This window comes from Pinus tabuliformis, chromosome 1_1, assembly GCF_031772625.1.
Source record: "Pinus tabuliformis cultivar Carrire ecotype Pingquan chromosome 1_1, CPIR1, whole genome shotgun sequence".
NCBI classification, from domain to species: Eukaryota; Viridiplantae; Streptophyta; class Pinopsida; order Pinales; family Pinaceae; genus Pinus; species Pinus tabuliformis.
The window spans coordinates 96,930,142-96,951,883 of record NC_142297.1 but is presented as its reverse complement, the minus strand read 5'-3'; positions in this window follow the sequence as shown (position 1 = coordinate 96,951,883).

Here is a 21,742-nt window from a genome sequence, read left to right as displayed (position 1 = left end):
CAGCCGCATGCAGAGCTTCCAGGAGTGGAGACATCCACACAAGCAGAGTCTTCCACAGATGGGTGGAAGCACACAAGAGAAGCTGACATATTTTTGTTGAATGCGAGAGAGAATGTGGGAGAACAGTCTTATCAGTGCAGACATAGGAGGTCACCTAATAGGTACACTGGATACATGGCCCTTGTTGGGAAATGTGTTGAGACTGATCCATCTTCCTTTGACAAAGCAGTGCAGCAACCGATTTGGGTTGATGCTATGGTGGAGGATTATGACTCCATAATTCGAAACAATGTTTGGGATGTGGTTCCAAGACCAGAGAACAAATCAGTTGTGAGTTCCCCTTGGCTTTACAAGGTAAAGCAAGCTACTGATGGTAGTCTAGAGAAACATAAGGCAAGGTTTGTTGCCCATGGTTTCTCACAAGTCAAGGGGATCGACTGTGATTATAATTTTTCTCCTGTAGAAAGGTACTCATCCATCAGATCGATATTGGCACTATCAGCACAGATGGGTTGGAAGACCCATCAGATGGATGTGAAGATTGCATTCCTCAATGGAGAGATTGAGGAATAGGTGTACATAGAGCATCCAGAAGGTTTTGAGACCTTCAAGCGTCAGTCGCATGTGTGCCGACTCAAGAGAGCTTCATATGAGCTAAAGCAAGCACCTCATGCTTGGTACACCAGGATTGAAAACTACTTCACTGGGTTGGGCTTCACAAAGAGTGAAGCGGATGTGAACTTGTACCACATCATGGTGGAAGGTAAGCAGTTGATCATTATTCTTTATGTTGATAATTTGATATTGACAGGTGATGATCAGTTGATCATGTCTTGTAAGGAGGACCTTGCAAGAGATTTTGAGATGAAAGACATGGGTCTCATGCACTACTTTCTTGGCATGGAAGTGTGGAAAAAGGATGAGGAAGTGTTTGTGTCTCAAGGCAAGTATGCCAATGAGATACTCAGGAGATTCCACATGGAGAAGTGCAATCCCATTCAGACTCCTTTAATAGGTAACTAGAGGAAGGAGGATGTTACTTCAGGAGAAGTAGTAGAAGCTACTCTGTACAGGCAGCTTGTGGGTTCACTGATGTACTTAGTGAACACACGACCAGATTTGTGTTATGCGGTGAACCAGTTGAGTCAAGATATGGTTCAGCCTACCAAGCTTTTTTGGAAGGCAGCTAAGCATGTTTTGAGATACCTCAGAGGCACATCTCAGTATGGATTATGGTACAGATAGTTAGAGGGAGTGAAGCTACAGGGCTTCACAGATTCAGATTAGGCAGGGAGTCCATCATATCATAAGAGCACATCAAGAGGAATTTTCAAACTTAGTTTAGCTACACTTTCTTAGTATAGCAGGTGTTAGTAGCTAAATCTACCTTAGGCTGAAGGAAGCCAAAATCAGGGTAACCACAAACCACGCTCAATCTGGTAGCTAGCCCTACCAAAACAGGAGAGGGCTCTCTCCGAGTCACACTCAGTAAATAGGTAAGCAAAAAATGGTCTGAGATGACTTACAATGAAATATTTATCTTAGGCTAGTAAGTGAATATGGATGCAAGAAACAATTTGTATGGATGACCGAGCTTCTGGGATGGTATGGGACCAATGCTCAGCAAAGAACAAAGAATTTAATACAAAGGCATAGATTATTCCGTGAGGCAAGGCAGGCAGAAAATGTAGCAATTTATTTTGAGGTAACGCGGAATAAATATATTGCTGAAGAAAGTGAAAAGGGCATAGTTACATGAATCCTTTTCAACAAAAGAAAAACACTGAACATGAAATTTTCCCACAGGCAGAGCAATAAAATTGAATTCTACCTAATCTCACTCAGAAAATTTCACTGGAAATGAACATGAATTGAATTATGAAACATAACGAAATACATATGAAAACATAAGAGACACATTTGCTACATTCACAACCACAAGAATCTCATGAAACAGAGCCGCTGCCTTTCATTCATTATCTGTCAAAATTACACAGTGAAGAAACAGAGTTTCTTTCCCACAAGTCTCCCAGAAGTTACAAGCCAACCAACCCTTTGCAAATAACTTGCATACAATATATAGAATGTGTAAGGAAGAGATAAAACGACCAAGGGTTGGGGAGTTACACGAATCATTGCAAAATGGAGATGGAGAGCCAACCATCAGCGACAGGTGCAGCGCTACAAACATGACATTTGGCTTGGGTGACCATTTGCCTTCCTTCACCACTTGGATAGAAGCCAATATGGAGAAAAAACACTTTAAATTCCGCCTTTGGTGCCAAAAAACCGAAGTGTAGATGAGCGGGCCCACTTGGAGAAGTCGCGAAACGGAAGCAAATTGGGCAATTTTTCCTCTGTGCGCCACGCTACTTTGGGGCCTATTTTGGGGCACTTGCAGGTGTCCAAAATGTGCCCAAGTGGGATTTTTGGAAAGCCTGTCCTATCTACTTTCTAATCCCACTAGAATTTTTGAATTTGGTGCTCATTTTCCCCTCCAAATATTCATTCTCCCAAGACTGCTTCCTGTGTGTCAAAAACGTGGCAGAGAGGCCATTTTTGGGTATTTTTTGACCTTTTGTAGACTCATTTCTTGCCAAAATTTCTTTTCCGAACACCAGTAGTCGTGATTTTCCATGCTGAATCCAAAAATTCAAACCATTCCTCATTTGGAGCTCTAGAATTTTAGCGCCGCGCCACAGGGAGAAAATCCCTGTTTTTTGCCCAAAAAATTACCATGTGACCAAAAATTCCCCAAATTTCTTGAAATTTGGGCTTGAGTTTCCCTATGGGGTCTTATGATGGGCCAAGGAAGCCTCAACCAATATTTGAAGCCGATCTTGCTCTTTTGCCTCTTTTGCCTTTCTTGTTGCTTTCCTCAATTTCGCTTTCAAACTCCTTATTCGGGCCTGTGCACTCATGTTTCGCACCCTGTAATGGAAAGCCATGTGTCTCAGTAGAGCAAGGTCCTGGTCGGCCTTGTCCAGAAGCCTCTCCAAATGCATGTTGACCCTCTCAAGGTTGGCCTCCCAATCCTCATTGATTTCTTGCTCCAAAGATGTGAGCTCAACCCTTCTTCTTTGAGCAGCTTGGCGATGCTCACGAATGTTTTGCAGCTCCATGATCACCCGCTAGTCCTCAAGCTGTTTGTTTCTCTACTCCAGGTACTTCATGTTCCACTTAGCCCTCTCCAATTCAAGGGACAAGGACTCAATCACTGATTTCTGCTCCTGGATGATCTCTGTAAGCTCTGCATTTGTTGGTTCTGCATCTGTCTCATCGTCATGGAGGAGAATGAATTTGGTCTCTCGTTCACCTAATGGCCCTTCCTCCTGCACTGGCTCCTTAACCTTGCCCTGCTCATGTGATGCTGATGTCAGAAGTGAGGCCCCTTCCACCCTGGGTGGATATAACACTTGCTTTGCCGCTGCAAATAAGGGTCTACTGCCTCTCTGATAGGTGATGTATACTGGCATAGTAGCAGTCTCATGTCGCTCATACTGATGAGATGGGCCACCTATCTCATGCTCTACCTCTGATACTACCTGTGGAGCGCTAAATAAGTCACGGGAGATGAAGTCCTCCCAAGCAATACCCTGCAATCCCAACTGATGGTCCACCAAAATCCGGATAAGAGCAAAGTGATAAACACTGTTGAGTTGTTGTCGAGGGGTCTTGTGCTGCATGAAATTTTTCATCCTCTCTATGTTCCCGCAAATGAAGAATGGGATGTTCATCATCCACACCCTGGTAAAGTCCATGAGCAACCTAATGTGATAGGCATAAAGGTGAGTAAACCTCCCCTCGCAACTGAAGTATTTCATGATCAATTTCATGAGCGGAGCATACTCATCTCTCAAAAATCTGAATGGAAAAACTCTCGGGAGCTGGCTCAAACAGCTGGCCTTAATGTAAGGCTCCTAATGATGCCTCTCCACCTTCTTCTTCTTATTCCATTATTCTCCAATGTTTGGTTTGCCTATTGCCACTGATATGGTTTCTGGTGTCAATGTGAAAGTGACCCCAGCCAAGATAGACTGTCCTCCATGTAGGTGAAGTGTAAAAAGACAGGCCAACTCATGATGAACTCTGACATTTGCCACCCTCTGACAAAATTTGAAACATGCTAAGTGCTGGAAACATGACATAGCAAGAGGGCATGCCTGCAACTTGGTGAGGGTGTTTGGCTCATCTCTGACATGTTTGCCACTCCGGTGATGTCTCCTGGGGGCCTGTTCTCCTGAAGCTGTATCACTGTGGGTCTCCTCCTCATATTCTGATGAAACCTCGGATGCCATAACTGCTATTTTGTAAACTGAATTTAGGTTGCCCTTTGATTTAAATGAAGCTAGTAGTTGCTTTGACAATCTGCCACCAAGGGGACAATTAAAGAGGGAGCATTAGGATGGGGGATAATATAATGGGAATAGGGGTTTATAGGAAAGTTTTATTTAGGGATACACAAGCGGTTTTGGGGTATTTGATAGGGTAGTGTTTGTGTTGTTGGCAAGGCAGGGTTTGGGTTTTTTTTTAGCAATAGGAAAAGGGGAAATGGAGTATGATTTTGGTAGGTTCAAGGTAGTGATTATGGGGACAATGGCATAGGGGAATGAGTAATAGGGGTAGGGTAGGAAAAACACCTTGGCAGCAATATCACTGTAGCACAAAACCTAGCATCATGGTTTTCTTGATGTCTTCTTGTGTTTGTTTTATAAAAAAAATTGCATTTGATTATAGGCATAAAACCATCTTATTTCTACCAAATTTGATGCACAAGTGGATGTAGGTTGCCTACCTTGCAAATAACAGAGCTCCACAAAAAATTGGAGTGATTTGGCAGTGCTTTCGGCCCTTGGCCTGTGTGCGCCGCGCGCTGGGTATGCGTCGTGCCTGTGGTAATTTTCAACGGAGGGCAGGCTCTGTGTGCGCCGCACCCGGTGAGTGCGCCGCACCCGGTGAGTGCACCGCGCCCGGTGAGTGCGTCGCGCGCTCTGAGATCACCCAAATTTGCTCCAAATCGCTCTAATTCTTCAACTCACGACCTTGCACCCTTCTTCCAACACCTTGCTTGCACAATGAGCTTGTTTTATGGTGATATTTGTGTATATAGGCTTGGAGGTCATTTTTAAATTAACTTTTTCAAAAACCCACCTTTCTAATGTCTTGTTTCAACACTTTTTTCACTGACTTTAATACACCCTGATTTTCACTTTTTCTTTGAATTTTGGGCTCAAATGATGAAATTTTCGACACTTTTCGTAGGGATTGCATGACAGAGCACTTTGGCCATGGAAACCATGACTGCACCTGAAGAAATCGATTGTCGACCCCTTGTTTGAAAATTTTGTCACTAATAGCACTGTTGGACTTTTCTTCAAAACAGAGTTTTGAAGAACCGTCGATTTTTATCAATAAGATGATGGAAAGCTGCGGATCATTACTTTGCAAGAGCATCATTCTGGCCTGCATGGCTTTACTGGACATATTTCAAGACCAAACTGATCAATTCCCAGACCATAATGACCAGAAATGACTTTTGTCCGTTGAAGGACCAGACTTTGACTGTTATGGATTTTTTGATTATTTGACACAAAGACTTAAGCCAGCAGGAACCAGACGAGAGGGAAATAACTAGCATGACCTTCTCCATCAGATTATGGCATGCCCCTAGCAGAATGCAGCTGAGTGAATGGAGCGGGACACTTAAAAATGAAATGCATAAAGAGTTTTGATCTCTGACGGAGGACTGACCAGACCGACTCTAACAGCAGGAAACAGAGGTCAGTTGCACTCATCTCAGTAAAGGTTGAATACATGATTGCAAGTCAGGCATCATGTGAGGCCATTTGGATGTGGAAAATTCTAGTTGGTTTGTTTGATCAGAGGATGGATCCAATTGTGATCTATTGTGATAATCAGAGTTGTATCAAACTCTCTGAGAATCCAGTATTTCATGATAGGTCCAATCATATCGACATTTGGTATCATCATCTTAGAGACTGTGTAGCAAGGAGGATCATGTTGCTGCAGTATATTTTGACTGAGCAAGATGCTAACATTTTGACTAAGGCATTGTCAAAGTGTAAATTCAAGTTCCATAGAGATAGGATCGAGGTGGCAGATAATCCCTTTCTTGTTGAGAGGGAGTGTTGAAAATAGCAACAAGAAATTCTAAAAATAGAAATGCTAAAAATAACATTACTAAAGATAGCATTTCAGGATATATTCCAATTTTAATTTGTCCTTGAATTAAAATTGAGAGTTAAAATTCTAATTTAGTCTCACCAGCTATTTGAAAAATAATTAATTAATTCATCTTTAGTTAATTAGTTGGAGAAATTCAAACATGAAGTGTTTGTGAAGCCATGCAACAATTATCCCTTTGATTGAGGAAGTTATCCCTTAATTAAGGAGATAAGGATGAGTTGAATTTGAGTTGTAATTAGTTAACTCAGTTAACTGAGTTAAGTCCAGTTAGATTAGTTCCAAACAGTTTGTGGAACTAATTTTGAGTTCAGTCAGTTAATGCATGCATGCATGCAACTAGTGTACTCCAGATAGCTGAATATTCTCTCATAAATAACTCATGCATGTCAGTTTAGACAAATACCCAATTGAGATTAAAGGCAGGGACAGTGTACTATCAGTTGCAAGAATTTTTTCTATGAGAAAATCTCTTGCATGCAGGTGGAATTCATTCCTTGAGGACTGCATAGTTTTACAATGTGTAAGAGCAGTGTTCCACTTGGTTGAAGGTGAATCATCCAAGAGGAACAATGCAAGGAAATAGGAGGCTTGGAGGACAGAGGAGAAGGCATATGTATTTTTTTTCTGTCTACGACCAGCAGTGAGGGATTGTACTGAGAGCTGGATAGCTATGAGAGCTAAAGCTTTGTGTAATCCTGAGATATTTCCACTTGTATGATAATACAGATAGTGGGGTTCTTAGTTGAGGCTTTCCCCTGATTCTTTTCTGTGTTTCATGTGCACTGATTCTTCTTCTTCTGGTTATATGTGTTCAACTTGATCTTGCTCAAGCTTTAAGCTTCCGCAAAGAAAATTGATAGTAAAAGTAGATTACAGTATTTTTCTTTGGTATATTGCATTATCGGGTTAATCTACAGTCAGATTTTCTATATAGGTCTCAGAGTGATATTTTTAGAGAATTTTCAGAATTTCTACAACGTAATAGGCATTGGTTTGAAAATTTTGAAGAAACTACTTGTGGAGCTAACATATATCTAGGTGATGACATAGGTTATCAGATTAAGGGGTACGGTGATATTTTGGTGATGTTGCTTGATAGTAATATAAGATATTGATCTGATAATCACCCTATGAGTGACCTCAATTAAAGAATTATTAATTGGATTTATTACAGACTCATGTGCTGGTGTGTCTAAGTTATTTAAGCAACGGATCGATCAGATTGCAAATACATAGACACTTAAAAATGGAAAACAGTAAAGAAATACAGTAAGCAAATATAAGAACACAATATATTAATAAGGAGTTCACCCGATCCTCCAGGGCTACGTCTCTGGTCCAGCTCTCAGTGGTGGCCTTCTTTTATTGTGTCTTGAAGCAAAGAATTACAATGAAGGAGCTCAATATGAGACTCCTGAAATAGATTGGCTTGGCAGGGTGGTTCTTGGATTCCCCAAGCCACTGGAGTACACAGATTCTCTTCCTTACCAGCTCTTTGACCTCTCTGTTCTGATAGATCCTCTCGAGGATGGCTTGAATCTCTCAAGCTCTCTGGTGCTCAACGCTGCCTTTGGTCAGCTCGGCCCTCTGTATTCTCTGTGCTTTTTGCTTCACTGGTTCTTCTCTTTTTTGTCTTCTGTCTTCCTCTCTGGGTGTCCTTTTTGTTCTTTGTTCATGGCTTTAAAGCCATTCGAGCTCATGGTAGTTCGCTTCCTCTTCCACCTTCATCAGATCGCCTGCTTGCAGCTGTGCTTGGAGTTCCCTGTTCTTGGCATCATCATCAAACTCTCAAGGACTGGCCACTTGTCCTCTTGCAAACTGCGCCAGCCTGCTTTGTCAGTTCAATTCTTCGGTTACGTCGTGGAATGAGTCTTCTGCCACCGTGGTGGTCAAATCAGACTTCAAATTCTTTCATATCATGGCTTAATCCTTTGTCAATTCGTCTTTTCCATCAGGCATGATCTCAGTCATTAAATCTGGATCCCCCAAATCCGACGCCATTCACTCTTCCCGCATGTTTGACTAGCTCAACCATTAGCGCGCGATGAGCGGCGGTTTCCTCTCTCCTCCGCTTGCCACGCATCAGGCGTTGAGTGGAGTCCATCCTTTTCCATCAAAACTGCTTACCGCCCATGGATGCCCCCGATCAATACCATGGGTTTTGGAGCAGGTCCCGCCTTTAGCGCTAAGCCTTTTATCCCACGGTTTCCCGGCTCCCACGTGACTGAGTGCTCGAAGCTTCTCCATTTTGAGGGTTTTCGTCCAGCAATGCGCTATTAGCACTAATCGCACATCAAAAACTCCCTCTGTTTCCCGATCCGAGCCTCCTAGGGGATAATTTCACCTCCCGTGCAGTCTCCATGGGCCTCAGTTAGCGTGCTTTGGCTGAGGTCCTCATCGTTCCATGTTGGCTGCCACTACCACTGGTTTAGAGGTGTTTTGATCGTTATTTTAAATTCTTTGAAGTCTGTCCCGACCTAGTACAGCCATGGCTCTGCTAATCATTCTTTATGGATCTAATTCAAATCATGGCCTTCCCACTGAAAAGCTTTTGGACCACCAAAAGTTGGTTTTCTTTCAAGCATTGACTAAGTGAGGGTACTGTTATCTCACTTGCCCAATCTTAATCCACTTTGCATTGCTCGGCTTCGAACCTTTGAGTCCAATTTTGAGGTACTCACCATCTCCTCTGCGCATTGTCCTCATCTTCCTGTCCAGCACTGTTATAGACATATTTGGGCACTACAACCCCAATCTTATATGTCCATAAACCAAGGGCTTATAAGCCCTTAAAAGTGTTGTTTTATACCCTATAGGAACAAGGTCAACTGATTACATCATCTCCCAGAAGTTCTCCATGAAAAACTGCTCAGAACTAGTCATAACTAGACCATCTCACCTACTCCATGGTCAAGGTGTGATGCATCCCACCTAATGCACACGAGGGTGCGAAGCATACTGAAAATCCCTTCTATAGGGTGCGATAGGTGAGAGTAGACAAATGGCAGAGACAGTTTTCAAGGTGTGTTATAGACATTTTTGGGCACTGCAACCCCAAGCATAAAATGTCCACAAACCAAGGGCTCCTAAGTCCCTAAAAGTGTTGTTCTAACCCCTAAAGGAACAAGGTCAACTGATTACAGCTTCTCCCAGAAGTTCTCCATGAAAAACTGCTCAGAACTAGCCAAAACAAGATCATTTCAGCTGCTCCACAGGCAAAGTGCGTTGCATCTCACCTAAGTACACTCTGTGGGTGCGTTGCATTCAAAAATCCCTTCTATGGGGTGCGATGGGCGATAAGTGACAAATGGCAGTGTCAATCCGCGAGGTGGAGAGGCATGGAATCTTCCAGAAACTTCTCCTGTGACACTTGCCTCTCTGAATTCGACCAAGGATGAGTAAGAGATCATCAATCTCCAAGTGGAAGCAAGAACTATCAGAGGGAAGACACTAATCAAATCACAAGCTGACTCATCTCCCTTACAGATATCTATATATGGATCCCTCATCCCAGAGATCTAGAGGCTGGAATTTTGCATCTTGTAAGGAATTGTTGTTGGTTTCTTGAGACAACATCATAGTGTTGGGTGATCTAAGCTTTGTATGAGGTGAAGAGGGGCTTACTTGCTGAGAGGATGATGCTAGGTCAGAACAAATGGTTGTAACTCCCTTGGCTCTTTCTTGATTATCAATAAAAGCTATTCAAGTTTTCCTCCATACCCTTGTGTCATTTATGTTTTATGCATTTGTATGGTAAATTTACACCTGATCCTAGATTGTTCATGATTATAGATCCATGTTCTTGTATAGTGTTATGCTACTTTGATCCTACAGGTACTCTGTGAAGCTGGGCGTACAAGGAAGCAAGTAGCGAAGGACTATCAGGAGAGAGAGGCATCGAACTAGGAGATAAGCGCAAGACAGAGGTTGGTCTCCTTTGTTCTTCTCTCATCTATATTTCATAAAGGAAAAATGAAAGTAGCTTTACTTTGTTTGTTTCTAAGGTAGCTACCACACCTTAGTGGGATAAGCAGTTCTGTGTAGACACTTTTCCCTGTAACAAAATGGCGACTCTGTCGGGGAGCGACTAGGTTGTTTGTTTATCTTCCTTGTTTTTTATTTTATAAACTTACAGACAGAGCCTGAAGTCGAGCCAAGTAGCTTTCGAACTGCATTTGCTATGCAAATGCAAAGTAGATAAATGCCGCTTCAGTCAATCTCTGGGATTTGTTTATGAATTAAACAACTGATTTACAAACTCTCTAATTGCCCCTGTGGTAGCTCCAGTAACCTCCTTAGATCTACCCCTGATTTTTGCTTTACTAATTACCATTTGCTCGGCCAAAACCCCTGAACTGAACTGCAAACTGTGACCCGAAACCCAAGCAAAGTCTCGTCTCTGGCCCAGCGCAGGCTCTGTTCTGTGAATCTGAAATTCAGCGCACTTCCCGAGTGTAGTAGGTGCGCTGCATTTCAAGTTCACTGTGTTACAGGTGCGCTGATCAGACTAGGCATTGTTCCTCAGTTTTGGTTTCTGTGTTCATTCTTTTCAGTTCTATTCATGAGTTTTGCTGTTTGTAATCAGTATATCTCTATTTGAAACCCCTTTCCTTGCTGATATTCCGCCTCCATTGTGCAAAAGAACTGTAAATGTTTTTGTGTATTTGTTGAGTCGTTTTCAGTTCTCCTTTGCAAAAGGTAACGTAATTATACTGTCGTTTCTTGATTTGAAAGTGTCGCAAGTGTCGTTTTCAGTCATAGGAGAGAGTTTGGTTGCTCTTGATAGTCGATTACCCTGTTACTATTGTATTTGGTCTGAATTTGTAGTTTTTTTAGTGTCTAAAGCAAGTATTCATTTCCGAATCGTAAAGTGTTGTGATCGTCTTCATTTTTTATTTTCAAAAGGAACTTGTTAGTAACTGTCACTTGAAAAGTAATTCAGATTTGCGCATTAGCTTTCTTTTTATCATTCACATACTAAGAAAGCCGAAAACAAATACATGCATGTGCATTTGCATTTAGACTGTTTGATTGGTTTGATTTAGGATAGTGCATATAGTGTGTGCTCTTTGCTCTTTGTGAAAGAATACTGTCTCTCTTTCCTTAGTAGCTAGGATTTTCATTGCACAAAGAAGATAAAAGACTGTTTATCATCTTAGATTGCATTTTAGGAATTGTACATCTACATCTCGTGGTGAACCTTAAAGGCAAATTCCTTAAGCAAGATCAACTATAAAATAAATTTAATGAATCTAACAACGCTTTGGAACCTAACGCACAACATCTAGAAGTCTAGGCTAGAGACGTATTCTAGTGTCGTAAAACCTGGTAACTGTTGTTCTCACTGATGGTTGGGTGATTCCTCCTCTTTGAGACGATAAGTGCCAGTACGGACTTGTGATCCCACGTATCGTCGACTATATTTTGGGAGACCACAATAGGCTTGATCCTTTATCCATAGGAAGTCGTGTCTACCGCCCTATCGATCGCAATGCACTAAACACAGCATTCGGGAAGATTGACTGCCGTACCGTAAAAAGTATTCTGCATTTTTGCGATTGGTTTGGTAATCCCTCTGCCTAGATTTCCAGAGCAGTCCCTTTCGTTCCTTTTCAGACTCCTTAATGGAAAAGGTCCATCTGAGCACTTGTCACTTCAGGCTCATTAAAAATCGAAGGCGACTAGAGTCATCTTTTGTTTTTTCTCGACTCTTTAAAATTGAAAAAACAAGTTGTGTCAAAGCGTCTAAAATTTATTTTAAACGGAATAATCATCACCCTTTCCTACGTTGATCTTAGGTTGAGAAAATGGAATCCACCAACCAAGGAATTCCCCTTGGAGGAAATCCTAGTCCCTTCTCCTCTTGGGGAGATGTTGGTGTGCCCCATATGGCCACATTGTCACTTCCTGGATTGACAATTGGCTTGCCCGTATGGCTCTTCTCAACCTCTGTCATTCAGAACACCGCAATTCCTAAACAATCGAGTCAGCAATTAGACGAATCCATAGTTACCCACCAACCTTCTACTTCCTCCAATTCTTCCTCTCCTCCTTCCTCTTCGCTTGATGGGGCTGGTAAAGCCAAAAATCAAGTACCTGAGAAGAAGAAGGAAAAGAAGAAGAAAGAGAAGAAGAAGAAGGAGCCAAAAGCGAAAGGGGGCAACCAAGCATCGTCTAGCGAAAATCCACACACTGCACCGACCAGGCCTAAATCGCCACGTGTCATTTGCAAAGGAGACCACTATCATAGAGATTGTCCCTGCATCCCTCGGATCTTAAGTGACTGGTCTCCTCGTTTGCACAACCCGGTGTCGTCAACCTCTGATGATCATGTTGAAAACACACCGTCGACTAGTGAAAGAGAAGCCCCAGGACAAAAAGGAAAATATAGATTTCCTTGTAAATTGTGCGAAGGCGATCATGCCGTCCACCATTGTCCATTCTTAGACGAGGCTAGAGTTTTGTACGATCGTCCGGTTTCACCGTTACAACTTCCTCCTAGATATAAAAAACTCTCGCCGAGTTCGTCACTAGTTGAAAATCCGGCTGACCCGCCCAGGTGGTCAGCCGAAGCGTCTATCATTGAAGACAAACCATCTGAACCCATACCAAACAAAAGTCAAAAGGTCGAGGCGGCAGCTCACCCGGTCTTGCCTTCAGAGGTTCCATCTTCAGGTGATACAGTCACAGAAGAGAATAAGGATGACACCGTCCAAATTCTTTTCGTAAGCACAGACTCCGATGAACATGGGGGAAATTTACCCATTCCTTTACCACATGAAGGAAGTTCGTTAGAGTCGTACCCGACCGTCTATTCGGTCCCACCTCCAAGCAACCTAGTTGTCTCCTTTGACTGGAATCAACTAGGCAGACCCCGTTTACCAGCTAGTGTACCATTCCGAATCATTGCTCAAATATATAGAATGGTTATGGCCGGTACCATCATAGATGAAGGGGATTTTGTGAGTATCCTTTCCTCGACTGCTTGGAAAGCGCTTGGTTCTCCATCGCTTTTTCCTGAGATGAGAAATCTAACAGGCTTTGACAAAGGGACCAGTCGACCGTTAGGGATCCTTCCCAATGTGCCCATAACATTGAGAGGGAAAACCGTTCATATGAACGTAATGGTAGTCCAAGGACTCCTGGATTATAATCTACTCCTTGGACGAGACTATATTTATTGCATGGGAGCCATTGTCTCATCACTCTTTAGAGTAATGTGTTTTCCGCACGAAGGAAGAGTGGTCAAGCTCATAGACCAGCTTTCATTTCCTGGATCACGCATAGCAAATAGTCATATACCATCCCTAAATGGTCTTTTCACACAAGGAATGTCTCATCAATCCCCAGTCCGTCCACCTGATGAGCGCGAGTGATTCGGGGGACATGACTCTAACCCAAGGGACATGCACCCTGGTCTGCTTCGGCAGGAAAACTTCGGGTATAGGGTAGGTTTCCGCGAGAGATATATGACTAGTCTGTACTCCCGTCCATGATTGGAAGAGGGGGTTAGACTGGAACAAGATTTCCTCGTCAAAGTTATGTGAGTGGATTGTCTCACCTTTGTCTATTTCGGTAGACATCGCCGAAGAAGTGTTTTGTTTGCGGTGTGAATAGAACAATCTTTGGTAACCTGAAAGAGGTAGACCTTTCCTGGTAAAACAAATGTTTTGTCGATAGAATGCAAGGTGACCTTGAAACTCTGTTTTATACCTGGGGGCATGCAAACCTTTTGGCGTGCAAGTGAAGAGCGATCATTTATCTGTTTTTTGGATTGGTCGTTTCCTAACTTGCATAAAGAAAGGATGTGGGGAAAAACTCAAAAAATTGTCGTTTTCATATATGAGACATTCTTATTATACGACTGGATTAATCAAGCAGTTTTAGCACATAGTTCAAGCTCGTTATAAAATAAACGTAAGTCATGAGCAAATGTTTCTCCCCGCATTTAAGCTCATTAAAAAATGAACTATTTCCCGGTAAATAACCATGTGAATGTAGTACTTCAGCCTTTAAAGCCTTGGTCGTGTTCTCATCATCACCTCCACTCTGTATTGGCCAATCATTCACCTCCATTTGATTGTTTACCCCTTTTGAGGAACAGCTGCGAAGAGTGATCCCACTAGCCATCCTTGTAACACTGCCGTGATTGGAAAATTCCAAACCTTACCTGGAATCAGCTACTACCCAATTTTATCACTCGTTCCTCAAAAGATGAGTCTCCTTTAAGCTCTTTTCAACTGACTCGTAAAATATGAAAAGATTGTCGAGCCATTGGCCTCTCCAGCTCGTTAAAGGGACCGGAAGTGCTATCCCTCCTTTAGATTTTAATCTTTTTGGACTTGAGGGATTATTACACAAAAAGATCGAGCGCTTGTTTTGTTCAGCTCGTTAAAAGTATCGAAAATTCATCCCTTCTGTATTGTTTTATAATTTTTCGGACTTAAGGGATTAGATGACAAAAAAGGAATTTTGGAGTTTCCTTTACGTCCCTTTTCAGACTCTCTAAAAATGAAAAGGACCGAGTTATCTTTGTCGTTAAACTCGTTAAAACTTAATAGCGACAAACTTGTCCATAGCAAACAAGAATGAGTTTCACTATCGCTAGGCTCATTAAAACATAGCGATGGGTTTGCCCGAAGGGAAAATTATAGAACAAGCATATTTTATCCTCCTCAATCTTGACAAAAATAAAGAGGTACTGGTCAGTAATGACTGGGGAAAAATTGGGAAGAAAACTTGAAGAAACTTTGTTGGTAGCAAGTCGCTCTTGAACATGACACTTTCACTCCGCATCCAAGTCGGGTTGGGTTGTTTCATTCATTGGTCACATCACCATGGTCCCATCACACCATCCACATTTGGTGTTAATGCTACCAATCCATCACATCAGTGTCGCCGATATGTTCAAGAGAAGTCATTCAGAGAATTCACCTGTGTCTCACCCGCTGCAATACATTTACACTCCATTCTTTCATGATCGCCACCCTGAACCTTATATCACCAGATCGTTTTCACCTCCATTAAAATGATTTGCTCCGTTCCGTGTCATTGATGTGGGATTCATTAAGGCCCTCCTATGACGGATCACTTCTTGTCGGCATCAGCTCATTATCCAAGAAGTCGATCTAGGAACACCCCGTTCAGTACTTTGAAGCTTGCATGCCTCAATGGCAATTTTCTCACTTCCGGCGACAGGTTTACATCAATGACCTTCGACCGAAAGACTTTGCGTGGTTTTCGATGCCAAGTCCTTTATTCACACCACGTCAATTGTACTGCAGTACCTTGAGGGTCATTATCATTATCGGTGATTCCTCTCGCGCCTGTTAACAACTTACATCATTGGCTGGTAATCAGGCGATGTCTTTCCATGTTCGACTCCAAAACATCTCTCACATGGATAGACTTGTACTTCGAGTGAAGATCGAACGAGATTGAAGACCCCGAATCTAGTTTCATCCATCCGGGCTGCGATATATATTCAGGGAAATAAAGACATCAAATGTACATCATTGATGCACAAATAATCATCCAATCAAAGGGATGATGACTCTACTAGAATCATCAGTCTACACTCAGACGATTGTCTGTCCTATGTACATGAAAATGAATTTATAAAGCTGAGCATGGGTATGCCCGCCTCAGCTAGATCATGAAAATATTATGAAGACAATGTATTGTATTGTATCTTATTGCAGGTCTCCTCCCAGCTTGAAAGAACTTTGGACCCTCATAATAAAGCATTTCACCCGACATCAAAAGATTAACGACCTCATGCTTTAGGGGGCAACTGTTATAGACATTTTTAGGCACTGCAACCCCAAGCATAAAATGTCAAGGGCTCCTAAGTCCCTAAAAGTGTTGTTCTAACCCCTAAAGGAACAAGGTCAACTGATTACAGCTTCTCCCAGAAGTTCTCCATGAAAACCTACTCAGAACTGGTCAAAACAGGATCATTTCAGCTGCTCCAAAGGCAAAGTGCATTGCATCTCCCCTAAGTACACTCTGTGGGTGCGTTTCATTTCAAAAATCCCTTATATGGGGTGCGATGGGCAAGAAGTGACAAATGGCAGTGTCAATCCGCGAGGTGGAGAGGCATGGAATCTTCCAGAAACTTCTCCTGTGACACTTGCCTCTCTGAATTCGACCAAGGATGAGTAAGAGATCATCAATCTCCAAGTGGAAGCAAGAACTATCAGAGGGAAGACACTAATCAAATCACAAGCTGACTCATCTCCCTTACAGATATCTATATATGGATCCCTCATCCCAGAGATCCAGAGGCTGGAATTTTGCATCTTGTAAGGAATTGTTGTTGGTTTCTTGAGACAACATCATAGTGTTGGGTGATCTAAGCTTTGTATGAGGTGAAGAGGGGCTTACTTGCTGAGAGGATGATGCTGGGTCAGAACAATTGGTTGTAACTCCCTTGGATCTTTCTTGATTATCAATAAAAGCTATTCAAGTTTTCCTCCATACTCTTGTGGCATTTATGTTTTATGCATTTGTATGGTCAATTTACATTTGATCCTAGATTGTTTATGATTATATATCCATGTTCTTGTATAGTGTTATGCTACTTTGATCCTACAGGTACTCTGTGAAGCTGGGCGTACAAGGAAGCAAGTAGCGAAGGACTATCAGGAGAGAGAGGCATCGAACTAGGAGATAAGCGCAAGACAGAGGTTGGTCTCCTTTATTCTTCTCTCATCTATATTTCATAAAGGAAAAATGAAAGTAGCTTTACTTTGTTTGTTTCTAAGGTAGCTACCACACCTTAGTGGGATAAGCAGTTCTGTGTAGACAATTTTCCCTGTAACAAGGTGGATGATCATGGAATCTTCCAGAAACTTCTCCTGTGACACTTGCCTCTCTGAATTCGCCCAAGGATGAGTAAGAGATCATGAAATCTCCAAGTGGAACTGAGAACTATTAGAGAAATGACACTAATCAAAAACCCAGAAGCTGACTCACCCACCTGCAAACATCTATATATGGATCCCTCATCCTAGAGATCCAAAGGCTAGAATTTTGTATCTTGTAAGGAAGTGCTATTGGTTTCTCTGTGGAACATCATAGTGTTGGGTGATCTAGCTTTTTATGAGGTGAAGAGGGCTTTCATGCTGAGAGGGTGGTGCTAGGTCAGACCAATGGGTTGTAATCCTCTCTTCTACTACTTCTATCAATAAATCTATTTGAGTTTTCCTCCATATTCTTGTATATCTTTGAATCTTGTATTGATATATGCATTTGTATGGTTAATATATATCTGATCCTATATTGTTTATGATTGTAGATCTCTATGCTTTGATGGTATTATGCTGCTTTGACTCTACATGTGTTCTTTGAAGCAAGACAAGAAAGGAAGGAGTGGCAAATATCTGTCAAAGGGGAGAGGAAACAAGCAAGGAGCCAAGCAGAAGACTGAGGTTGGTACTCTCTACTTCTCTCTCATCTATTTCTCATAAAGGAAAACACGAGTGACTTTAGTTTGTTTGTTTCTAAGATATCTACCCATCTTAGTGGGACTAGCAGCTCTGAATGGACACTAGTTTTCCCAATAACAAGCACTGTGTCTTCCTGCAATTCATTAAGATATTCAGGTAGAAGGTCATCAATAGAAGGAAATTGACTTTGCTCTTTAGGATCCTCAATCATTGAAGGTTCAAACAATCTCAAGCAATCTGCATCTACGACTAAGTAGAGGTGCATGTAAGCTGGTAGATCAAGGCGAAAATCATTTTCACCAATCTTCTCAAGTATCCTAAAAGGTCCATACCTAATAGGCTTTAGCCTTTTACCTTCACCTTACATCCTCTCCTTGCTGATATAAAACCAGACCTGGTCTCCAACTTGAAAACTATGCTCCATTCGATGCTTGTTATGCCTAGCTGATCTGAATTGGATCCATAAAATACTGTTAGAGAACCATGACTGTATATGGTCGAGACAAATCTTTAAGAATTCAGAACCATGATCAAAAACACCCCTGAACTAGTGGCAATGGTAGCCAGCGTGGAACGACGAGGAACTCGGTCAAAGTGCACTGACTGAGGCCCATGGAGACTGCGCAGGAGTCAAAGTAGCCCTTCGGAGCCGCGGATTGGGAAAAGGAGGTGGATTTTGATGTGTGATTAGCGCTTAGCGCTAATCGCCCATCGCTGGGAAAATAGGGCCAAAATGGGGGGAGCTCGAGCACTTAGACACATGGGGAACCAGAGAGCCACGGGCAAAAAGGCGAACAGCACTAAAAGGACAAAGGCAGGACCTACGCTCTGGAAACCGGCGATATTGATCGGGGTGCCCTCAAACGGTAAGCAGTTTTGGATGGAGCGGAGCGATCCCACTCAACGATGGATGCGTGGCAAGCAGAGGTGAGAGAAAACTGCCGTTGATCGCATGTTATCAGTCAAGCAAGTCAACTACGTGAAACGTGCGTATGGCGTCGGATCTGGAGGCCCCAAATCAGATGGTTGAGATCGCGCCCAATTGAGGAAGTGGAATGATGAAGGAATACACCACGATTTGTAAGGATTCGGAATCCGTTTGACCGCCACAGTGGAGGAAAGACTTCATCCACGATGTAACTGAAGAAATGAACCGACGAAGCAGGCTAGCACTGTTTAGAGGAGGACATGTGGCCACTCCCTGAGCGTTCATGCTGATGCCAAACAAGGAACTCCAAGCGCAGTTGTAGAAGGTGAATCGACAGAGGCAGAAGAGGAGCCAAATAGGCATGAGAACGAATGACTAAAAGCCATAAACAGAGACAAAATACACAGTCAAATTGGAGAACAGTCCGAGAGATGAAGTAAGAAGACAGAGAGACCATAATCCTGAGAGGAGGATGGAATACATAGAGAAAGAAGACAGTGAAGCAAAAGCGGAAAGAGACAGAGGGCCGAGCTGACTAGCAGCAGCATCGAGCACCAGAGAACTTGAGAGATTCAAGCCATCCCATAGAGGAATTTGTCTGGACTGAGCATCACATTTGGCTCTTTCCACTGTAGAATATAAGGTCACAGAGCTGGTAGGAAGAGAAGAGTCTGTGTAATCCAGTGGCTTGGGGAATCCAAGAACCACCCTGCCAGGCAAAACCTGCTTCAGAAGAAATCACATTGAGTCCCTGTATTGTAATTCTCTGCTCAAAGGCACAATAAAACAAGGCCACCACTGAAAGCTGGACCAGAGATGTAGCCCTAGAGAATAGGGTGAACTCCTTATTAAAAATTTTGTGTCTTTGTGTTTGCTTAGTGTATTTCTCTATTGTCTTTCCATTTAAATGTCTGTGTGTTGGCAATCCGATCGATCCATTACATAAATAACACAGAGAACACACCAGAAAATGAGTCTGTAATACCTTTGTTTAATAAATCTTAACTGATGTCACCCATAGGGTGATTATCAGATCAAGTGGTATCAGAGCTCTAGGCTGTAAGGTTAGACAAGCTTCTGTTGGTTTAGTTGTTGAATGCTCACTAGATCAAAGCTCAAGTTAAGAGAAGGAGAGTTGGTCGAAACTAATCCTAAAATTGGGAGAGTCTATTCTCGGAAGACAATGTCGGAGGAAGGTTCTACGGGGCCAGACCCTCAATTCATGAAGAATTTCCTAGCTATAAAGTCTATGGCAGAAGAAATGTATAGCGACTTCTAAACAAGATAAAGAAGAAGATGAGTCTCATTCCCATGACCACTCAAAAGGAAAAGGGAAAGAGGAAAGCTTTCTCACACCTCCTAATAGCACTATGCATAATAAGAAAGCATCTTTGATTAAGCTAGATGTTAAATTTGATTTGCCTATATATGATGGAGAGCTAAATGTCGAAAAGTTGGACAATTGGATTAGACAAATTGATGTGTATTGCAAAGTGCAGAACATCAAAATTTAGCTAGCAAGCCTACGCCTAGGAGGCACTGCCTTGGTTTGGTGGGAAGGCAAAACCCAGGCTGATATGAAAAATCATGGTAAGACCATCTCTGTCTGGAGTGAATTTGTTGCTGCGATCAAAAAGCAATTCTATCCATTATCCTACATGAAACAAGCCATGATGAGTTGGCAAACTCTTTGGCAGTAGAAAGGGCAAAGTGTGCAAGGGTATACTTAAGAGTTCAGAAAAAGAGGATTGATGTTGGGTATCTCGTTAGACTCACCAGAGACTCTTTTGAAGTACATTGGTGGTCTACACAACTACATGAGGCATACCATCCTCATGTTTAATCCCACTAGTATAGATGAGATATTTGTACAAGCTACTCATCTAGAAGCTAGAGGAAAGAATGGAAATCCAAAAGTTGGGGGACCATCCCAACCCACTGTAAGCAAGAGCAAGGAGAAAAGAAAGCAGAAGTGGAAAGCAAGGAAGGCTAACACTGTACAGAAAGGCAAAGCTTCATGCACTCACTGTAAAAAGGAGGGGCATGATGATGAGCATTGTTGGATTCTGCATCTAGAGCTGAGACCTAAGAAGTTCGAGGGCAAGAAGAAGCAGATTGTTGCAGCTATTCAGAAAGATTGTGGGTCAAACTCGAGAGATGAAACAATAATTTCAGACACAGGTATAAAAGGTGAGAATTCTCAAGCATCTACTAGTAATTATGCTCAAGCTATTGTTGATGAAGAACATGAGAGAAAAAGACATGAGCTTTTTCATATTCGAATTATTTCCAAACATCAAAAGATTGATGCTTTGCTTGATAGTGGCTAACAAGTAAATTTGATTTCTGAAGCAATTTTAAAGGAATTGGGATTAGCAATTACACCTCACAAGAAACCATACCTGTTAGGATGGTTGAATGATAAAGCATAACTACAAGTGACTAGACAGTGAAAACTCAAGTTTTCTTTTGGGTTAGCATTTGTAGATGACGTTGAGTTAGACATAATTCCTTTGGATATATGTGGAAATGTTTTAGGAAGTCCTTACTTGTACGATAGAAAGGCTATTTTCTATAGAGCTAAGAACAAGTATCTACTTGTTAAATATGGAATCAAATACTTTGTAAGAGCTCACAAGCTCAAGAATAATTATACTCTCATAAATTTTGGGCAGATGAAAAGAATGATAAATTCATGCAAGAAATTCTTACTAAAGGTTGTAAAGGAAAAGAAACCTGATAAAACCAATGTATTTGAGGGTTGTAATGCTCAGTAGCAAGCTGATATAGAAAACATTGTTTCAGAGTATGATTTCCTATTTCAGGAACCTAAAGGTCTGCCACCCAAAAAGGAAATAGTACATGATATTATTTTGCAGCAAGATGTTCCATTTCCTAACATTGGGATGTACAGGTTGTCTGCTTTAGAGAATGCTGAAATCAAGAAGCAGGTGCAGGAGTTTCTTGAGAAGGGGTTCAACAGGCCTATCACATCACCATGTGGGTCACCAATCATTTTGGTGAGAAAGATAACAATCAAAAATCAATATCCCCTTCCTCGCATAGATGCTATTTTAGATCAATTGAAGGAAGTTGTTTATTTCACCAAGATGTATTTGCACAGTGGATACCATCAGGTCAGAGTTGCAAAGCAAGA